At 36.9% G+C, this 20,996-nt stretch overlaps 2 pseudogenes; both read left to right on the top strand.

The window, feature by feature from the left end:
- Positions 1 to 7,492: 7,492 nt before the first annotated feature.
- Positions 7,493 to 9,163, top strand: LOC149225043 (aldehyde oxidase GLOX pseudogene; annotated as a pseudogene).
- Positions 9,164 to 15,299: 6,136 nt separating this feature from the next.
- On the top strand, positions 15,300 to 16,688 carry LOC149225042 (aldehyde oxidase GLOX pseudogene; annotated as a pseudogene).
- Positions 16,689 to 20,996: the final 4,308 nt, after the last annotated feature.

Genomic DNA, 20,996 nt, shown 5'->3' with positions numbered 1-20,996 from the left:
CTCCATCACTATCCTTGAGGAATTTTTGACTCCTTGCCTCTCAGGCTTTACAACAATCCAACCACGGATCACTTGGCCCTAAACTGAGACCAGTGTCTCAGGATTTACCACAATCTAAACCGGATCATTAGGTCATAAACTGAGATTCCTCCCTTAGAGTTTACCATGTACCCTTCCAAAACAGATCAAGGGATTCCTAGGCCTTTGGGAATGAACCTTGAGACCACCTCCGCCTGAAATTCTGAAATTTATCCGAAAAACCAAAGATCCAAACCGAAAAAAAATATCCCAACACCATGGCATCAGGAAAAAGGCGAGGCTAGGCTGAAAACCACTGTCATAACCTCGAAAAACCATGCCACCGACAACAAGAGAACCATACACCAACATGAAAAGCCATGCATGTCCAAACCAACTAGGAAATCACACATGAAATATGCTACCTGCAAGTATTCCTGATGAAGCTCCCTGATCCTCCTCTTCTTCCTTGATCCTTGCTTTCCTTCCTTTCCTTTCCTTGCTCTAAAACCTAAGCAAATACTTGAGCTAAGTGTTTACATTGACCAAGATGTTGCCAACTAATCCTCATATGCCCTTTTATCAATGAGTACTCTATTTTCTTCAATTTCCGTCATTGTCATTCAATTTCCTCGTCACATGCAACCTATGACCTTTTACCTCACTTTTCTCCTAATTTCATTTCTTTTCATAAACAAATGTGCCAAAATTCCTTTTTTCCTTTTAATGCCTTTGCCTTTGCCTTTGCCTTTGCCTTTTCCTTTGCCTTTTCCAATCTCCTTTGCCATAATAAAATGCAATCTCCTTTCCCATAGTAAACTGACTGAACACCCACACCAAGGTGTCCTACCTAACATTAATCTTGGAATAAGTGTCCCTTGCCCATGGTCTTATTCTTTCCTTTATATACCTTATTACATGGAATTTTCATGAGGGTTGTTACACAATATCATAGTAGTCTTCCTCAAGCCCCCTTGGAGGTTGAGCTCGAGAATGGTTTCCCTAGTCATCACATTGATTGCAGCCCCAAGGTCAACCAAGGTATTAGGGACCATAATGCCATCAATGTGCACAAGCAATACTGGGCTACCATTATCCAAGTACTTTGGGGAGATTACCCTCCCAAGCATTAGGTCAAAAAATTGTCCAACAAAATGGATAGTGGGGTATCTATTCTTCTTCTCCCAGGTATTTTGAAACACTCTTCCTTGATAAGCTTGTTGTAAACGGGGACATCTTTGATGGCTTGGATAAGGGGTATTTTTACACACAAGTTCTTCAATTCTCCCCGAAGTTAAGCCTCTTCTAGGGCGTGTTGTTTAGGGTGGACCAACCATTCATGGTAAGGAGGTGCATTGGCTTGAGGGGCAGTCTATTCATTCTCTTCAATCTCTCTATGTGGAAAATGTGGGTGATTATCTAGGATCACCTTCCGAGAAGGAAGGTTGATCTCTTGGATTTCCACAACATAAGCATGCTAGGATGTCTCCCCACTATAAACCTATTGTTCCTACTTATTGTTCAGGTTCAGATTGGGTTGAGAAAGCATTTGAGGTTTCTTAAGTGGGGTATGGTGAGGGAGCTATGGTTGAGGTTGAGGTGGAGGTAGTAGAGCAGGAGTTTGGGTTGTTTGAGGCCTCCACCCTGGTGAGAGGTTTCTCCATTGGGAATATTGTGGTGGATATGGTTGGAAAGGAGGGTTAATAGGACAAGGAGGATGTTGAGGAGTATAAGGCCAAGGAGGAGGTGTGGGCCATGATGGATGAGTGGAAGGCAACCAAGGCTGGAAAGGTGCATTCTTATTCGGATTTTAATGAGGATAGTGCACACCTTGCATTCCCTGCTAATATGGTGGAGGACCTTAAGGCCTCCTCTGGTTAATAAAGCAGAGTTTCTCTGAACCACCTTTTTCCCCTTGGTATATAGCCTTCAGGCCTATCATAGAGAGACGTTCTTCTATTGCATGATTTTCTTTACAAACAAAGTAGACTTCTTTGACATTCAGTGGGCACTCATTCCTAGGGTGTCTCTCAGTGCATCTAGGGTAGAAGATACCTAGTGCCCTTTCTCCTTCCTCTTGGTTCCTTTTAATTTGCGTTGTATCCATCTGTAGGGGAAACGTATGCAACATGCCACTCTTAAAATCCTCCAACATACTTCCTATCCCATGTTTGAGGGCTGATGTAAAGGGAGATGAACTAACCAAGCCTTGGCTAGACCCACCCTTTTTTCTAGCAGCCCTAGAGTGATTCGTATATATTGTTTTGATGACATCATAAAGAAATTAGGAGATGTCTGGACTCGAGACAACATGTTGAGGGTTTCCATTACATCCTCCCTGATCCCCCATAGAAGAACTAGCTTGAGTGATTCGAGATCAAGGGTACAATTAGCCCTCCTATAATTGAGTGGGAATCTTTCCTCATAGTCCTCTAAGGATTCATTTGTTCCTAGGGTCATCCTAAAGATTTCCTCCTTTGTTTCCTTGGAACTGCAGTAATCAGTGTACTTGTCATTGAAGGCTTGTTTCATTTGGGCCTAGGTAGTGATGTTGCCTTTAGGTAAATCATGAATGAGTGCAAGGGTACATCTTTGAGGGTAGATGGAAATAAATTTAGCTTATGTTCATCCAAGGCATAGTCATAGGTCCTACAAAAAACAAAAAATTCAAACACGAAGGTGTGAGGATCTCCAGAGGTTAGGCCATGGAAATGTGGAAGGGAAACATGGCTTATATTACTCATTTTGGCCTACCCATTAGTTTCCCTGATAGGGAAAATCTCATCTTATCTATTTTTAGCCATGGTTTGTGTAGGTGAGATATGTTTTTCTTCCCCTATGGGTTCCTCAAAAATTCCAGGTTTCTCACCTAGAGGCTTTTCTAATTCCCCTATAGTGAGAGAGGAAAGTTCACAATCACCAAAGAAGAATACAGGTTGACTGCTTGAAGGGGTGGGGGTTTTTGGTAAGAATTTCCCTTGATTTTCCCTACTCCTACGAGGCATGAAAGAACTAGCTATGTTTTTTGAATTCTTTTTCTCCTTTTTTTTTTCGTGAAGCTTTCAAACCAATAAGACTAATGCAAAGCAAAAAGCAAGTAACTCCTATGTAGAAACAACACCTACTTGAACACCTCCCTGACAACAGTGCCAAAAAATGATGAGCTATGGTATTGCACCAAGGATGTTGCAACTCCCAATGCTTATCAACCTAAATTATCAACTTGGGGTTCATACAAACTTAGAGGTGATAGTGCTATATGCACAACATGTTACGTTCTACTCATGTCCTCCTCAGTCGTTAGATTAGATCAAGGTATTCAAATACCACTCCTTCGACTAACTACAAATATAATTTCTTATGAAAGCATATCGTGATTGCAAGGAGATGAACTTGACTCTAACGACAGAAATGAAAATGCCATTAATTAAATGTGAATGCTAATTTAAATGTCATGAAAGGGAAAGGCTAGTCTAGTTGCAAAAGTAAACCCCGCCACCTTATTTTCACACTGTTGTAGCGGCTACAACCACCCTCCAAAATTTTTCCTTAGATTCGTTTTGGAGCCTCCTTACCAACCATCCTCAACAGCATGTATTGCACTATCAAGTACATGAGATTTAGTGGTTTTCTAGCAGCTTCCGAGCCTCTGCATGATAGCTTGGTTCACTCCTGTCAGAGGCTGCTTCTGTAGAGTTGGTCTAGCTGCTGGCTGAGCAACTCCCTCAAGAAATTGCGCAATACTAGAGGGGAACCAGTCTTCCCTCCAGAAATTGCGCAAATATGACTCGCAGCCAACTGGGCTCATAAACTACGCAATTTCTATATGAAATACCTATATGTTATGTTGTTATCATTGTAAACTGCCCCTCAACCTCTTCTTTTAATGTTATATTGGTTAAATGTGATGTACCATCGTCAACCCTTAGTCCTTGTTTTGATAGAATTCATTGATCAACCATTTAATTGGGTTACTCATACAATTTTTTAAACAGTGTGGTGTGCATCACATGAAAATGCTACATGGTCACGTAACATTGGTTCACACCAGTGCTAGGGCATGGCCCACATGTGGTTAATTATTCAAATGGTCAAGATCACAAAGGGTGATCCAACGCTATAGAAATTTGGATAGATAACCTATCTTTATTTCCTTTCAATTTCTTCATTTTGTATTTTTTGGCCACTTGACACGCTTCTTTGCAACTAAGAGAGTTGCGTTGACTTATGACCATAGACTTTCCCACTCAATTATTGGTGTGGCCATTTCATTCCCCATAAGAGATCTTAATATTCTCAAGAGAACAACTTGAATGCATTTTTGAGCTACTTAAGAGGTAAAGCTTTGACCCTGGGAATTCGATTTTTTCCTCTCACTAGATTTATGTCATAACATGTGGGTGTCGTACATTAATTTTCTAAAATTATATACTCTTAAACACAAACACGCACACACACACAAATTTCATTTAATATGTTGATATTTTTTGAATTTTTAAGGTAAATGAAGTTTTAGAATTTTAAAGCAAATTAATAACTAATTAAAATTTATTAAAAAAATTTTAAATAATGAAATAATATCAAGTTCATTTAAAATAATTGTCAAGTGGGTGTAGCTTAGAGAGGAGGTGATATTATCCTCCCCACTGAGGATTCCAACCCCATCTATATTGACATGCTCACTCCTTGGGAATCACTTCTACATAGATAATTTGTCTATTTTATTAGATATGAAACTAAATTAACATTGAAACTCAAAGAGAAATATAGTGATTATAACGTTCAAGATACCCCAAGTGCTAGAGCACAGAGATATCTTAAAGAGAGGGAATGGATTATTGGAATGAGATTGGATAGACCTTCTTAGTTCATATTTTATTAGGGACTATAATTCAAGTGCATTTATTTGGATATTATAGGATGCATAAAATAGTATTTCTCAAGGGAGAGTATACCTAGTAGGCTATGTGCTATCCATGTTGTTGGATTGTTTAGCTCATTTTAATTTACAATTCTAATTAATAGCAAATAGTGTGAAAAGTTTAACATTATAATTTTTTCTAAACATTTTTAAAGTATTAAAATTAGAACTCTATTGAAATCTTGATTAATAATAAAGTAACAATATTTTCCAATTTAAGAATTTTAATATTTCCTAAGAGAAGAAAACCTTACACACATATTTTCCAAACTAAGATTTTCAATATTTCCTCGGAGAAGAAAACCCCTCTCTCACACACACACACATTACAATTGTAAAAAAAATTGTTTTTTAATATTTAATAAATTTCCACAATTTTTTATAATTTTATTAAAATACACAATCAATACACTAACCTTATAATTCATTAGTAAATAAAAAATCATTATAAATTTAGTTATAAATATAATATATAAATTATTCATTTAATTCAAATTTGAGTACTCTTTAAGTGTGACTTTTTATGGGATTCCCCAAAAATATGCTCAAAAATCCAAAAAATCGCACTTAAAGACTACTCCATCAAAATTACATCTCATTCTATACATTTCAAACAAGCATGTGTAAGAGAAATATTATAAAGAATTAGATCCCTTATTATATACCATTCTCATTTAAAGTTTGTTATATGGATATTGATGTTAGCATTTATGGTCATGGACATGAATAGTATGCATACAAGACTTCATTTTGAGTTGCTTATATTTGGTGAACCGAGTTGTTTGATATTTTAATGTAAAGACTAAAAAATTAACAATCCTTTAATAAGATTTTTAATGGTGTTTTAATTAGCATTAATGAATTTAATGATATTTAATTTAAAGATTCAATTTACTTGTTTTGGTGCTTTTTGTTGTTGATACTATTCTTTATGATATTATAACTTTTTGTTATTTAATATTTATTTTCAAACTCAAATATAAATAATGATCACATTTTTAACATAGATGAAGCTATTTAATTTATATACCAAAATTTTCCAATTTATATTGGAATATTTAAATAAGAAATATATCCATATTTTAGCTATTTTATGTTTTGGAGATTTAATAGGTATAATTTTCTGCCAATTTTAGTTGTATTAGGGAAGATATTTTTTAAAATTTTGAAGTTTGAGTTGCATAACTTGCACAATTTAGGCGATGGAGGAGTTTTCAAGGTGTTGAATCCATTTGTTTAGTCAAAAGCACATTTTAAACAACTAAACATCACAATCTCGGCTCACAGTTGTGTGCAATAATTAAACAAAACCACAATTTAACATATAACATATTCACAATTTACTTCACGATATATCTTGAGGTGAGTGATATTTAATGTTTTTGAAAATGGGATTTTGGCAATAATGTTTTAATTTGTATTAATGAATTTAATGATATTACTCAATTTTACTTGTTTTATATAATTTGGTAATTTTTTGTTGTTGATGCAATTCTTTATGATGTTATAATTTTTTTGTTATTCAATATGTATTTTTAAACTCATAAATATATCACATTTCTGTCCTGTTAAAAGAAGAACATAGAATAATTAGATGGAATTATTTCATTTACATGACGCAATTCCGTAATTTTTGGTGGAATATTTAAATAAGAAATATAATCCTAGTCTCCCTGTTTTAAGTTTTGGAGATTTCATAGGCATATTTTTTTGTCAAATTTTCCATTATTATGGCATATATTTGTTAAAATTTAGAAGTTTGAGTTGTATAATCTACAGAGGTAGGTGCCTAAGGAGTATTAAAGGGGTTGAATCCATTTATGTAGTTAAAAAAACGCACTTTAAACAACTAATATCACAATTTGCCCCACAAGTTTGTTGTAATCTTAATGAGTTGTTTTTAGTGAGACTTACTAATATCACAATTTCCCCCACAAGTTTGTTGTAATCTTAATGAGTTGTTTTTAGTGAGACTTTTTGGAATCTTTTCTGGTGGAATTTTCCCGTCTAATTTCTCTAAAATCCTGCAGGAATTTATTGAAATCACTTTTCAGGGTGGGCGCTGAATCCATATATACAGTCAAAAAGCCAGTTTAAATAACACAAATCAAGATTCCACCTCAATTTTTTTTCAGCCAAATTCTATAGGAAAAATTCCAAAAAATTCTACAAAAAACAACTCCTCACCTTAATATATTATTGTCACCTTAAAATATAAATGTGAGAATATTGTCGCCTTAAAATATAAATGTGAGAAGTTTATTGTGATTCCGAAAATAGAGTTCTGAAAATGCTATTTTGCTTATATTTTCCATTCCAAGTTGGTCTAGCCATGTTTATTGTGGTCTGTGATCCAGCCAGAAATGAAATAAGAGTGAGTTTTAATTGAGGTTGGCCACGTTGAAAGAGCAGATACATCCACGATGACTATGGCTGGAATGTGGAGACCACTTACAACTATGCATTTGACATCACCTCTCTATAAAAACTCAGCTCATGAAGTCGCCTTTGTAGAGCGTACCAACAGCAATACCGATTTCTGGATATCATATCATGGAGTCCAAGTGTTGCATTTGGATTCAATTTGTGGTGTATATTCTGGTAATCAATATTTGCAGCGCGGATGGCCGTGATACGGTAAGCCCTGGCCCTGGGAGATGGGAAGTGGTGATTGAAAATGGAGGTGTGTCGGCGATGCATATGGCCACCACCATTATGGGTACAGTGGTGATGTACGATTACACAGATTTTGGTGATTCTAATATAAGCCTCGCAAATGGAATTTGCATAGGTAAATCAGCCGGTTATCATGATTGCTCAGCGCACTCCATAGAATACAACATTGCTACAAACAAGGTGAGACCGTTGACGCTGAGGACTGATACTTGGTGTTCATCGGGAGCCTTTGCTGCGGACGGTACTTTGGTTAGCACTGGTGGATGGGGCGATGGAAACATGAGCGTTCGTAAATTTGTACCTTGTGAAACTTCTACATGTGATTGGGTTGATCCAGCTGGTGAACCTGGATCTGGGCTTCTGAACGATCGATGGTATGCTTCAAACCAGATCCTTCCTGACGGTAGAAGTATTGTTGTGGGGGGCAACTACGCTTTTACCTACGAATTCCTGCCACCAAGGAAGCCTGGTGAGGGAGTTTACAATCTGACGTTTCTAGAAGACACCTATGTGTCCCAAAACCTGCAGAGCCTGTACAATCTCTATCCTTTTCTTCATCTCTCATCCGATGGAAATCTCTTCATCTTCGCCAACCGTGATTCCATCTTGCTTGATTACCAAAGAAATGTTGTGGTCAGGCATTTTCCAAGAATCCCAGATGGCCCAAGAAATTACCCCACCACCGCCTCATCTGTGATGTTGCCACTGTCCGCATCTGATGCATTTCGGAGGACAGAAATTATGATCTGCGGTGGTGCTCCTGTTGACAGTTACAATTTGTCACTTGCAGGGATTTTCATTGACGCGCTCCAGAGCTGTGGAAGAATGGTTATCACAGATCCCAATGCCGATTGGGCAATGGAGAACATGCCTGCTCCCAGAGTTCTGGGAGATATGCTGCTTCTTCCCACCGGTGAAATTCTGATTATCAATGGAGCGGAGAAGGGATGTGCAGGTTATGGGCAAGCAACCAATCCAGCTCTTGCTCCTTATTTATACAGACCTAATGCATTGCCAGGGCAGCGCTTCTCAGTACTCGCAAGTTCCACTGTTCCAAGAATGTATCATTCCACTGCAATTGTATTGCCTGATGGTAGGATTTTTGTGGGAGGTTCCAACCCCAACAAAAATTATAATTTCACCGTTATGTTTCTCACAGAGCTTCGTCTGCAAGCATACAGTCCTTATTACTTAGACGAATCTTCCCTGAAGCCCACCATCATTTCTGTGCTGCCTGCTTCGGTCACTTATGGCGGTAGCTTCAAGGTTCAATTCGCTGCAAATAATCATCATAACATTTCCATTCAGTTCAACATTTATCCTCCGACCTTCACTACTCACTCTTTTTCCATGCATCAGAGATTGCTTCTGCTTGCATCTGCCACCCCACAATTAGAATTAGTAGGAGGAGCGGGGCAGAATATTTATAGTGCCCTAGTAACGGCACCTCCCACGCCTGTTGCAGCACCGCCTGGGTACTACATGCTATTCGTGCTCAACAGTGGAATACCCAGCGCTGCCACTTGGATTCATTTGTCTTCTAATTAGACTCATCCTTCCGATATGACATTCTCAATAATCTCCTCATATGTACTGTACTCTACCCTACTCTACTGTACTGAGTGAGCGCGCTGCAACGGTAACCTCTCGTACATTTCAGAGCAATAAAAGTTTTGGGTTTTTTTTCTTTCTGTGGGGAAGAAATTTGAAATTTGTTAATCAAAATTGTACATTTTTTTTCACCAATGTAGTGAAAAAGTAATAAAAGTGAAAAAGCAATAAAAGAGTTTTGGGGATGAAATTTGAAAATTGTTATAAACCGTTTCTTTTGAAATTTGAAATTTGTTACGAAGCTTTTTCTTTTCAAAATTGTTATATAAAGTAAAAGATATTATTATATAAAGTGTCATGTTAGATTGTTATTATAGAAAGTGTGATGTTAAATGTAAAAAGACGAGGATGTTTAAAATGTTAATTATATATTTATTCTTTTAAAATTAATCCACTCTCATTAATGCTAATAAAATATCCATCATATTCATGTGTATTAAGTATCAAGATATAATTATCATTATTTTAAATTTGATTAAAAAATATTATAATTTAAACTTAAAAAAACACATGTTATAATTTTAAAACTCAACCTACTATTATGAATCACAAATTTATAAATTTAAAATAATTAATTTTTTTAACAATAAAATTTGAGATTAAAATCATATAATGTAAAATTAATTAATTACAATACCTTATTTACCTTTATTATCCAAAAAATTGTATAATTAATTTCATTATATATTTTTTCAATTAAAATCAAATTGTCTATTTGACACAAGTAAATATAACATTAGCAAAATTTAATAAACACATTTACTAGTGAGTTTTTAAGCATTTGTAAAATTATATAATATTATAAGATAAATTTATTTTTATTGTTTATAATGGTAAATTATAATATTAAATAAACTATTATTGTTAACGATCAACTAAACACTTAGATTACTCTAATAATAAAAATATCTAATAAAATATTATTATAATTAATGATGTAGTCTAATTGTTTCATGCTTTATTTTTCTTCACTAGAATCTAGATTGTCATTTTCCAATGTTTAAGAGATTTATTTTTTTTCCAATATTGTATTCAACTCATTGAATAGCTTAGAGGACTAGGATTAGGTGGACTACATAGATCAAGCCATCAAGCTAGTGATTACAACACATTATTATAACAAAAAAAAATCTATGGATTGCCTAGCCAATCCATTATACCAAAATCCTTCCACCTTTATATGCACAGTTCAATCAATCAATCCCCAGTGGAGATCCATTGGCCAAAAATGGCCAAAGTGTAATGTACCTCAATTTACTCAACTATTTTTTTCTTTCTTTTTGCAATAAATTCAAAAATACTCATTATATGAATCTAAGGTTTTACCTCATCATACATCTCATTTCAAAACATTTTTTCTCTAACACAATTTACATTTTCCATAGCTAGTGAAAAGAGAATTCTAGATGGTCCCTTGCTCACTAGTCTAGACACAACACCATACTCGTTCAAGGCATAACTTCTTGGTCAACCCGATCATACTATAGGGATCCATCTCGATTTTATTGGTTAACATATAACACCCTTCCTAAATGCCACATGTGATACTTGTACCCTTTTGTTCCAATATAATTTAACATAAGGGACTTAGGCTTTATGAATAATAAATTAATTGTACTATATCTTATATACTTATGGTGTATCTAAGTCTCTCCTTTTTCTTTCCCATACTTTATATATTCTTCCCATGGCATTAAGCTTCTCCATGGTATCATACCCATTTATGTTACCTCCTTGCTTTGCATACTCATAATTTTGTTTATGCACTAAAAATAAATTACTATTTTGTCCACCCTTAGCTCACTTATCTTTCTTTCTCGAATTAGGTTAAAAACATTATCCTTGGCATATATTATTATTACTATTTCGAAATAATTATATGACATGCAATTATCATAGTAAACCACCCCTCAACCTCTAACTTCAATGCTAACTTGGTCAAATGTGATGTACCTTCCTCAACCCTTAGTTCTTGTTTTCATGGAATTCATGGATCAATAATTCAATTGGGGGACTCATGTGATTAGTTAAAAAGCTTGGTGTGTGTCATGTGACCATGCTACATGGTCTTGTAATATTGGTTCACACCACGACTAGCACGTGGACCCAATGTGGTTGATTATTTGGATGGTGAGGATTACTGTACAAGGGGATTGTCACAAGTCCACTTTCTAGAAATATAAATACTTTTTTTTAAAGAAATAAATACTAATGTAGTTCAATAAGTTCATATTCATTAGGTTTCCATACCCCTCTAACAGTGTCTAGTGTGTAGACTGGGTAGGGGGGTGTGTCATAAAGTTATCCTTCTACCTCATCCTCTAACCATTAGGGCAAGTCATGCTCAATAGAAGGTTGAGCAGGAGGGCACATCACAAGTTTTTTTGATGGATGCCCATTCTTTATGGTCATGTTCCCAACCCTGCAACTAATGAGGCATCAAAAGTGGCCAACCAAGGTCTTCCTAAGATGATAGGATAACCATTAAATTTGGTTTTGGGATGCAGGACAAGGAAATCAATGGGATACTCCCATGAGTTAATGCAGACCATTACATCGTCAATAAATCCCTCGGGAGCTATTATGGATCTATCTGCAAGTTGAAGTATGTAATCGGCCTCCTCCCAAATCTACCCAAGTAACTGTCCAACCGTGGTAAACGTGTGACGAGAGAGGTAACTATAAGGGATTCAACCTCCTTGGTGACCTTAAAGAAATGGAATCGACGGAAACAAATCAACCATACCTTCCACACCAGCAGCAATACCCCCAGGGGACATCCCAGCCACTCAAGCATCTTGCCCCTAGGACCCACTGACCTTTTAGACCTCTAAACATTTGGACGCTCTCATGCTATGGGCATGATAGCATCTAGGGACCTCTTGACACTTTCACAGGCCTACAAGCCACCATCCAAGGACTTTTCCCAGTGGACCTGTGCCAACATCCCTTGAAATCAAGGCACTTTTCTGGCCCAGAATTTCGGCCACTCCCCAGAATTTGTGTAACTTTTAGAAACCACCGAAGACATGATGACAAAGATAAAAAAACTGAGAAATAAAACTCAGGACTAAGCCTAACCATCCCCAACTGGGATTGACATTCTGTCAAACACTTGGAATCAATGCAACCTACAGGTTTAGGATACAAGACAAAGCATGAATGACTAAAAGCACTTATGAACCATGGCAGGAAGGATCACCAACGTCTCCATTGAACTATTATAACATCAATTAGGTCTTGCATCCATCATTTTAACATTCAAAAGTAAATACATGAAATAACCATTAAATGAATCAACCAATTAACCATGCTTATAACGAGCATAAAACCATGTAAATATCAAAGATATGATATCCTTTAAATCCACATATAAACAAGTGAAAAAGTAAGAGAACTTAGCTTTCATTAATAATATAAAAGTCTGAAAAGGTTCAGTACTTCCATGTACCACCCGACTGTAGATATTGGTGAACCAAATATTTCTTTTAGCCAACCACCCCCATGCCATATTCCAAATGTGAATGTGGGATCTCATAGGAAAACCAATCCAAAAACAACCAAGTGAATCCAAAGGTTAAACCACCTCCACCCTCATCAAATCGTGATCACACCTAAACTGGTGCTCCGATCATAACTGAACCGAACTATGAATTCCATCTGGACTCCATCACTATCCTTGAGGAATTTTTGACTCCTTGCCTCTCAGGATTTACAACAATCCAACCACGGATCACTTGGCCCTAAACTGAGACCAGTGTCTCAGGATTTACCACAATCTAAACCGGATCATTAGGTCATAAACTGAGATTCCTCCCTTAGAGTTTACCATGTACCCTTCCAAAACAGATCAAGGGATTCCTAGGCCTTTGGGAATGAACCTTGAGACCACCTCCGCCTGAAATTCTGAAATTTATCCGAAAAACCAAAGATCCAAACCGAAAAAAAATATCCCAACACCATGGCATCAGGAAAAAGGCGAGGCTAGGCTGAAAACCACTGTCATAACCTCGAAAAACCATGCCACCGACAACAAGAGAACCATACACCAACATGAAAAGCCATGCATGTCCAAACCAACTAGGAAATCACACATGAAATATGCTACCTGCAAGTATTCCTGATGAAGCTCCCTGATCCTCCTCTTCTTCCTTGATCCTTGCTTTCCTTCCTTTCCTTTCCTTGCTCTAAAACCTAAGCAAATACTTGAGCTAAGTGTTTACATTGACCAAGATGTTGCCAACTAATCCTCATATGCCCTTTTATCAATGAGTACTCTATTTTCTTCAATTTCCGTCATTGTCATTCAATTTCCTCGTCACATGCAACCTATGACCTTTTACCTCACTTTTCTCCTAATTTCATTTCTTTTCATAAACAAATGTGCCAAAATTCCTTTTTTCCTTTTAATGCCTTTGCCTTTGCCTTTGCCTTTGCCTTTTCCTTTGCCTTTTCCAATCTCCTTTGCCATAATAAAATGCAATCTCCTTTCCCATAGTAAACTGACTGAACACCCACACCAAGGTGTCCTACCTAACATTAATCTTGGAATAAGTGTCCCTTGCCCATGGTCTTATTCTTTCCTTTATATACCTTATTACATGGAATTTTCATGAGGGTTGTTACACAATATCATAGTAGTCTTCCTCAAGCCCCCTTGGAGGTTGAGCTCGAGAATGGTTTCCCTAGTCATCACATTGATTGCAGCCCCAAGGTCAACCAAGGTATTAGGGACCATAATGCCATCAATGTGCACAAGCAATACTGGGCTACCATTATCCAAGTACTTTGGGGAGATTACCCTCCCAAGCATTAGGTCAAAAAATTGTCCAACAAAATGGATAGTGGGGTATCTATTCTTCTTCTCCCAGGTATTTTGAAACACTCTTCCTTGATAAGCTTGTTGTAAACGGGGACATCTTTGATGGCTTGGATAAGGGGTATTTTTACACACAAGTTCTTCAATTCTCCCCGAAGTTAAGCCTCTTCTAGGGCGTGTTGTTTAGGGTGGACCAACCATTCATGGTAAGGAGGTGCATTGGCTTGAGGGGCAGTCTATTCATTCTCTTCAATCTCTCTATGTGGAAAATGTGGGTGATTATCTAGGATCACCTTCCGAGAAGGAAGGTTGATCTCTTGGATTTCCACAACATAAGCATGCTAGGATGTCTCCCCACTATAAACCTATTGTTCCTACTTATTGTTCAGGTTCAGATTGGGTTGAGAAAGCATTTGAGGTTTCTTAAGTGGGGTATGGTGAGGGAGCTATGGTTGAGGTTGAGGTGGAGGTAGTAGAGCAGGAGTTTGGGTTGTTTGAGGCCTCCACCCTGGTGAGAGGTTTCTCCATTGGGAATATTGTGGTGGATATGGTTGGAAAGGAGGGTTAATAGGACAAGGAGGATGTTGAGGAGTATAAGGCCAAGGAGGAGGTGTGGGCCATGATGGATGAGTGGAAGGCAACCAAGGCTGGAAAGGTGCATTCTTATTCGGATTTTAATGAGGATAGTGCACACCTTGCATTCCCTGCTAATATGGTGGAGGACCTTAAGGCAACAACCTTCTCCCTTCAGCTTCTTTAACTTCTTTAAAGAGCCTAAGCCAGCTCTGATACCACTGTTGGGTATTTTTGGATGGGGAAAATACCAAAACCAAGATTCAAACTAAACACAGAGACAATGCTCTGTTCTTTGACTCCAGGATCTTTTATGCACAGAGAGACTTAAAAAAAAATTACTAAGGAACAGAGTATTTCACCATAAAAAAAACATTCTATTCATTAAAACCTGATACAAAGATTTACCACTGTAAAATCCTTCTTATATTCACTGCTGTGAAAAACAACTTTTACAGGCTACTGTAAAACAAAACTTTACTGCTGTAATAAAAATTACATACTCCCCACACTGCTGTGCATTTTCATCTTACAAAAAAAACAAAAGTCAACTTAAAAAAACATCCGCTCCACCATTTGCAGTATTTCACTTTGCTTCACCACCAGTAAAAATAACATGCATATATTTCATATGCGCTCCCACGGTTTTCATTTATACATTATGCACTGTTGTGCATCACCATGGCTTTCATGGAAGTCAACCTTCTTTTTGCTGCAGCAAAAAACTTTACACCACCGCGCGCCTTTGCTGCGGACGGTACTTTGGTTAGCACTGGTGGATGGGGCGATGGAAACATGAGCGTTCGTAAATTTGTACCTTGTGAAACTTCTACATGTGATTGGGTTGATCCAGCTGGTGAACCTGGATCTGGGCTTCTGAACGATCGATGGTATGCTTCAAACCAGATCCTTCCTGACGGTAGAAGTATTGTTGTGGGGGGCAACTACGCTTTTACCTACGAATTCCTGCCACCAAGGAAGCCTGGTGAGGGAGTTTACAATCTGACGTTTCTAGAAGACACCTATGTGTCCCAAAACCTGCAGAGCCTGTACAATCTCTATCCTTTTCTTCATCTCTCATCCGATGGAAATCTCTTCATCTTCGCCAACCGTGATTCCATCTTGCTTGATTACCAAAGAAATGTTGTGGTCAGGCATTTTCCAAGAATCCCAGATGGCCCAAGAAATTACCCCACCACCGCCTCATCTGTGATGTTGCCACTGTCCGCATCTGATGCATTTCGGAGGACAGAAATTATGATCTGCGGTGGTGCTCCTGTTGACAGTTACAATTTGTCACTTGCAGGGATTTTCATTGACGCGCTCCAGAGCTGTGGAAGAATGGTTATCACAGATCCCAATGCCGATTGGGCAATGGAGAACATGCCTGCTCCCAGAGTTCTGGGAGATATGCTGCTTCTTCCCACCGGTGAAATTCTGATTATCAATGGAGCGGAGAAGGGATGTGCAGGTTATGGGCAAGCAACCAATCCAGCTCTTGCTCCTTATTTATACAGACCTAATGCATTGCCAGGGCAGCGCTTCTCAGTACTCGCAAGTTCCACTGTTCCAAGAATGTATCATTCCACTGCAATTGTATTGCCTGATGGTAGGATTTTTGTGGGAGGTTCCAACCCCAACAAAAATTATAATTTCACCGTTATGTTTCCCACAGAGCTTCGTCTGCAAGCATACAGTCCTTATTACTTAGACGAATCTTCCCTGAAGCCCACCATCATTTCTGTGCTGCCTGCTTCGGTCACTTATGGCGGTAGCTTCAAGGTTCAATTCGCTGCAAATAATCATCATAACATTTCCATTTCCATTCAGTTCAACATTTATCCTCCGACCTTCACTACTCACTCTTTTTCCATGCATCAGAGATTGCTTCTGCTTGCATCTGCCACCCCACAATTAGAATTAGTAGGAGGAGCGGGGCAGAATATTTATAGTGCCCTAGTAACGGCACCTCCCACGCCTGTTGCAGCACCGCCTGGGTACTACATGCTATTCATGCTCAACAGTGGAATACCCAGCACTGCCACTTGGATTCATTTGTCTTCTAATTAGACTCATCCTTCCGATTTGACATTCTCAATAATCTCCTCATATGTACTGTACTCTACTCTACTCTACTGTACTGAGTGAGCGCGCTGCAACGGTAAGCTCTCGTACATTTCAGAGCAATAAAAGTTTTGGGTTTTTTTTCTTTCTGTGGGGAAGAAAGTTGAAATTTGTTAATCAAAATTGTACATTTTTTTCACCAATGTAGTAAAAAAGTAATAAAAGTGAAAAAGCAATAAAAGTTTTGGGGATGAAATTTGAAAATTGTTCTAAACGGTTTCTTTTGAAATTTGAAATTTGTTATGAAGCTTTTTCTTTTCAAAATTGTTATATAAAGTAAAAGATATTATTATATAAAGTGTCATGTTAGATTGTTATTATAGAAAGTATGATGTTAAATGTAAAAAGACTAGGATGTTTAAAATGTTAATTATATATTTATTCTTTTAAAATTAATCCACTCTCATTAATGCTAATAAAATATCCATCATATTCATGTGTATTAAGTATCAAGATATAATTATCATTATTTTAAATTTGATTAAAAAATATTATAATTTAACCTTAAAAAAAACACATGTTATAATTTTAAAACTCAACCTACTATTATGAATCACAAATTTATAAATTTAAAATAATTAATTTTTTTAACAATAAAATTTGAGATTAAAATCATATAATATAAAATTAATTAATTACAATACCTTATTTATCTTTATTATCGAAAAAATTGTATAATTAATTTGATTATATATTTTTTCAATTAAAATCAAATTGTCTATTTGACACAAGTAAATATAACATTAGCAAAATTTAATAAACACATTTACTAGTGAGTTTTTAAGCATTTGTAAAATTATATAATATTATAAGATAAATTTATTTTTGTTGTTTATAATGGTAAATTATAATATTAAATAAACAATTATTGTTAACGATCAACTAAACACTTAGATTACTCTAATAATAAAAATATCTAATAAAATATTATTATAATTAATGATGTAGTCTAATTGTTTCATGCTTTATTTTTCTTCACTAGAATCTAGATTGTCATTTTCCAATGTTTAAGAGATTTATTTTTTTTCCAATATTGTATTCAACTCATTGAATAGCTTAGAGGACTAGGATTAGGTGGACTACATAGATCAAGCCATCAAGCTAGTGATTACAACACATTATTATAACAAAAAAAAATCTATGGATTGCCTAGCCAATCCATTATACCAAAATCCTTCCACCTTTATATGCACAGTTCAATCAATCAATCCCCAGTGGAGATCCATTGGCCAAAAATGGCCAAAGTGTAATGTACCTCAATTTACTCAACTATTTTTTTCTTTCTTTTTGCAATAAATTCAAAAATACTCATTATATGAATCTAAGGTTTTACCTCATCATACATCTCATTTCAAAACATTTTTTCTCTAACACAATTTACATTTTCCATAGCTAGTGAAAAGAGAATTCTAGATGGTCCCTTGCTCACTAGTCTAGACACAACACCATACTCGTTCAAGGCATAACTTCTTGGTCAACCCGATCATACTATAGGGATCCATCTCGATTTTATTGGTTAACATATAACACCCTTCCTAAATGCCACATGTGATACTTGTACCCTTTTGTTCCAATATAATTTAACATAAGGGACTTAGGCTTTATGAATAATAAATTAATTGTACTATATCTTATATACTTATGGTGTATCTAAGTCTCCCCTTTTTCTTTCCCATACTTTATATATTCTTCCCATGGCATTAAGCTTCTCCATGGTATCATACCCATTTATGTTACCTCCTTGCTTTGCATACTCATAATTTTGTTTATGCACTAAAAATAAATTACTATTTTGTCCACCCTTAGCTCACTTATCTTTCTTTCTCGAATTAGGTTAAAAACATTATCCTTGGCATATATTATTATTACTATTTCGAAATAATTATATGACATGCAATTATCATAGTAAACCACCCCTCAACCTCTAACTTCAATGCTAACTTGGTCAAATGTGATGTACCTTCCTCAACCCTTAGTTCTTGTTTTCATGGAATTCATGGATCAATAATTCAATTGGGGGACTCATGTGATTAGTTAAAAAGCTTGGTGTGTGTCATGTGACCATGCTACATGGTCTTGTAATATTGGTTCACACCACGACTAGCACGTGGACCCAATGTGGTTGATTATTTGGATGGTGAGGATTACTGTACAAGGGGATTGTCACAAGTCCACTTTCTAGAAATATAAATACTTTTTTTTAAAGAAATAAATACTAATGTAGTTCAATAAGTTCATATTCATTAGGTTTCCCTACCCCTATAACAGTGTCTAGTGTGTAGACTGGGTAGGGGGATGTGTCATAAAGTTATCCTTCTTCCTCATCCTCTAACCATTAGGGCAAGTCATGCTCAATAGAAGGTTGAGCAGGAGGGCACATCACAAGTTTTTTTGATGGATGCCCATTCTTTATGGTCATGTTCCCAACCCTGCAACTAATGAGGCATCAAAAGTGGCCAACCAAGGTCTTCCTAAGATGATAGGATAACCATTAAATTTGGTTTTGGGATGCAGGACAAGGAAATCAATGGGATACTCCCATGAGTCAATGCAGACCATTACATCGTCAATAAATCCCTCGGGAGCTATTATGGATCTATCTGCAAGTTGAAGTATGTAATCGGCCTCCTCCCAAATCTACCCAAGTAACTGTCCAACAGTGGTAAACGTGTGACGAGAGAGGTAACTATAAGGGATTCAACCTCCTTGGTGACCTTAAAGAAATGGAATCGACGGAAACAAATCAACCATACCTTCCACACCAGCAGCAATAACCCCAGGGGACATCCCAGCCACTCAAGCATCTTGCCCCTAGGTCCCACTAACCTTTTAGACCTCTAAACATTTGGACGCTCTCATGCTATGGGCATGATAGCATCTAGGGACCTCTTGACACTTTCATAGGCCTACAAGCCACCATCCAAGGACTTTTCCCAGCGGACCTGTGCCAACATCCCTTGAAATCAAGGCACTTTTCTGGCCCAGAATTTCGGCCACTCCCCAGAATTTGTGTAACTTTTAGAAACCACCGAAGACATGATGACAAAGATAAAAAAACTGAGAAATAAAACTCAGGACTAAGCCTAACCATCCCCAATTGGGATTGACATTTTGTCAAACACTTGGAATCAATGCAACCTACAGGTTTAGGATACAAGACAAAGCATGAATGACTAAAAGCACTTATGAACCATGGCAGGAAGGATCACCAACGTCTCCATTGAACTATTATAACATCAATTAGGTCTTGCATCCATCATTTTAACATTCAAAAGTAAATACATGAAATAACCATTAAATGAATCAACCAATTAACCATGCTTATAACGAGCATAAAACCATGTAAATATCAAAGATATGACATCCTTTAAATCCACATATAAACAAGTGAAAAAGTAAGAGAACTTAGCTTTCATTAATAATATAAAAGTCTGAAAAGGTTCAGTACTTCCATGTACCACCCGACTGTAGATATTGGTGAACCAAATATTTCTTTTAGCCAACCACCCCCATGCCATATTCCAAATGTGAATGTGGGATCTCATAGGAAAACCAATCCAAAAACAACCAAGTGAATCCAAAGGTTAAACCACCTCCACCCTCATCAAATCGTGATCACACCTAAACTGGTGCTCCGATCATAACTGAACCGAACTATGAATTCCATCTAGACTCCATCACTATCCTTGAGGAATTTTTGACTCCTTGCCTCTCAGGCTTTACAGCAATCCAACCACGGATCACTTGGCCCTAAACTGAGACCAGTGTCTCAGGATTTACCACAATCTAAACCGGATCATTAGGTCATAAACTGAGATTCCTCCCTTAGAGTTTACCATGTACCCTTCCAAAACAGATCAAGGGATTCCTAGGCCTTTGGGAATGAACCTTGAGACCACCTCCCCCTGAAATTCTGAAATTTATCTGAAAAACCAAAGATCCAAACCAAAAAAAAATATCCCAACACCATGGCATCAGGAAAAAGGCGAGGCTAGGCTGAAAACCACTGTCATAACCTGGAAAAACCATGCCACCGACAACAAGAGAACCATACACCAACATGAAAAGCCATGCATGTCCAAACCAACTAGGAAATCACACATGAAATATGCTACCTGCAAGTATTCCTGATGAAGCTCCCTGATCCTGCTCTTCTTCCTTGATCCTTGCTTTCCTTCCTTTCCTTTCCTTGCTCTAAAACCTAAGCAAATACTTGAGCTAAGTGTTTACATTGACCAAGATGTTGCCAACTAA

The sequence above is a fragment of the Pinus tabuliformis genome, chromosome Q (genome assembly GCF_031772625.1).
Source record: "Pinus tabuliformis cultivar Carrire ecotype Pingquan chromosome Q, CPIR1, whole genome shotgun sequence".
Classification (NCBI taxonomy): Eukaryota; Viridiplantae; Streptophyta; class Pinopsida; order Pinales; family Pinaceae; genus Pinus; species Pinus tabuliformis.
The sequence above is the reverse complement of the archived record's forward strand: the minus strand, read 5'-3'. Positions and strand labels throughout refer to the sequence as shown.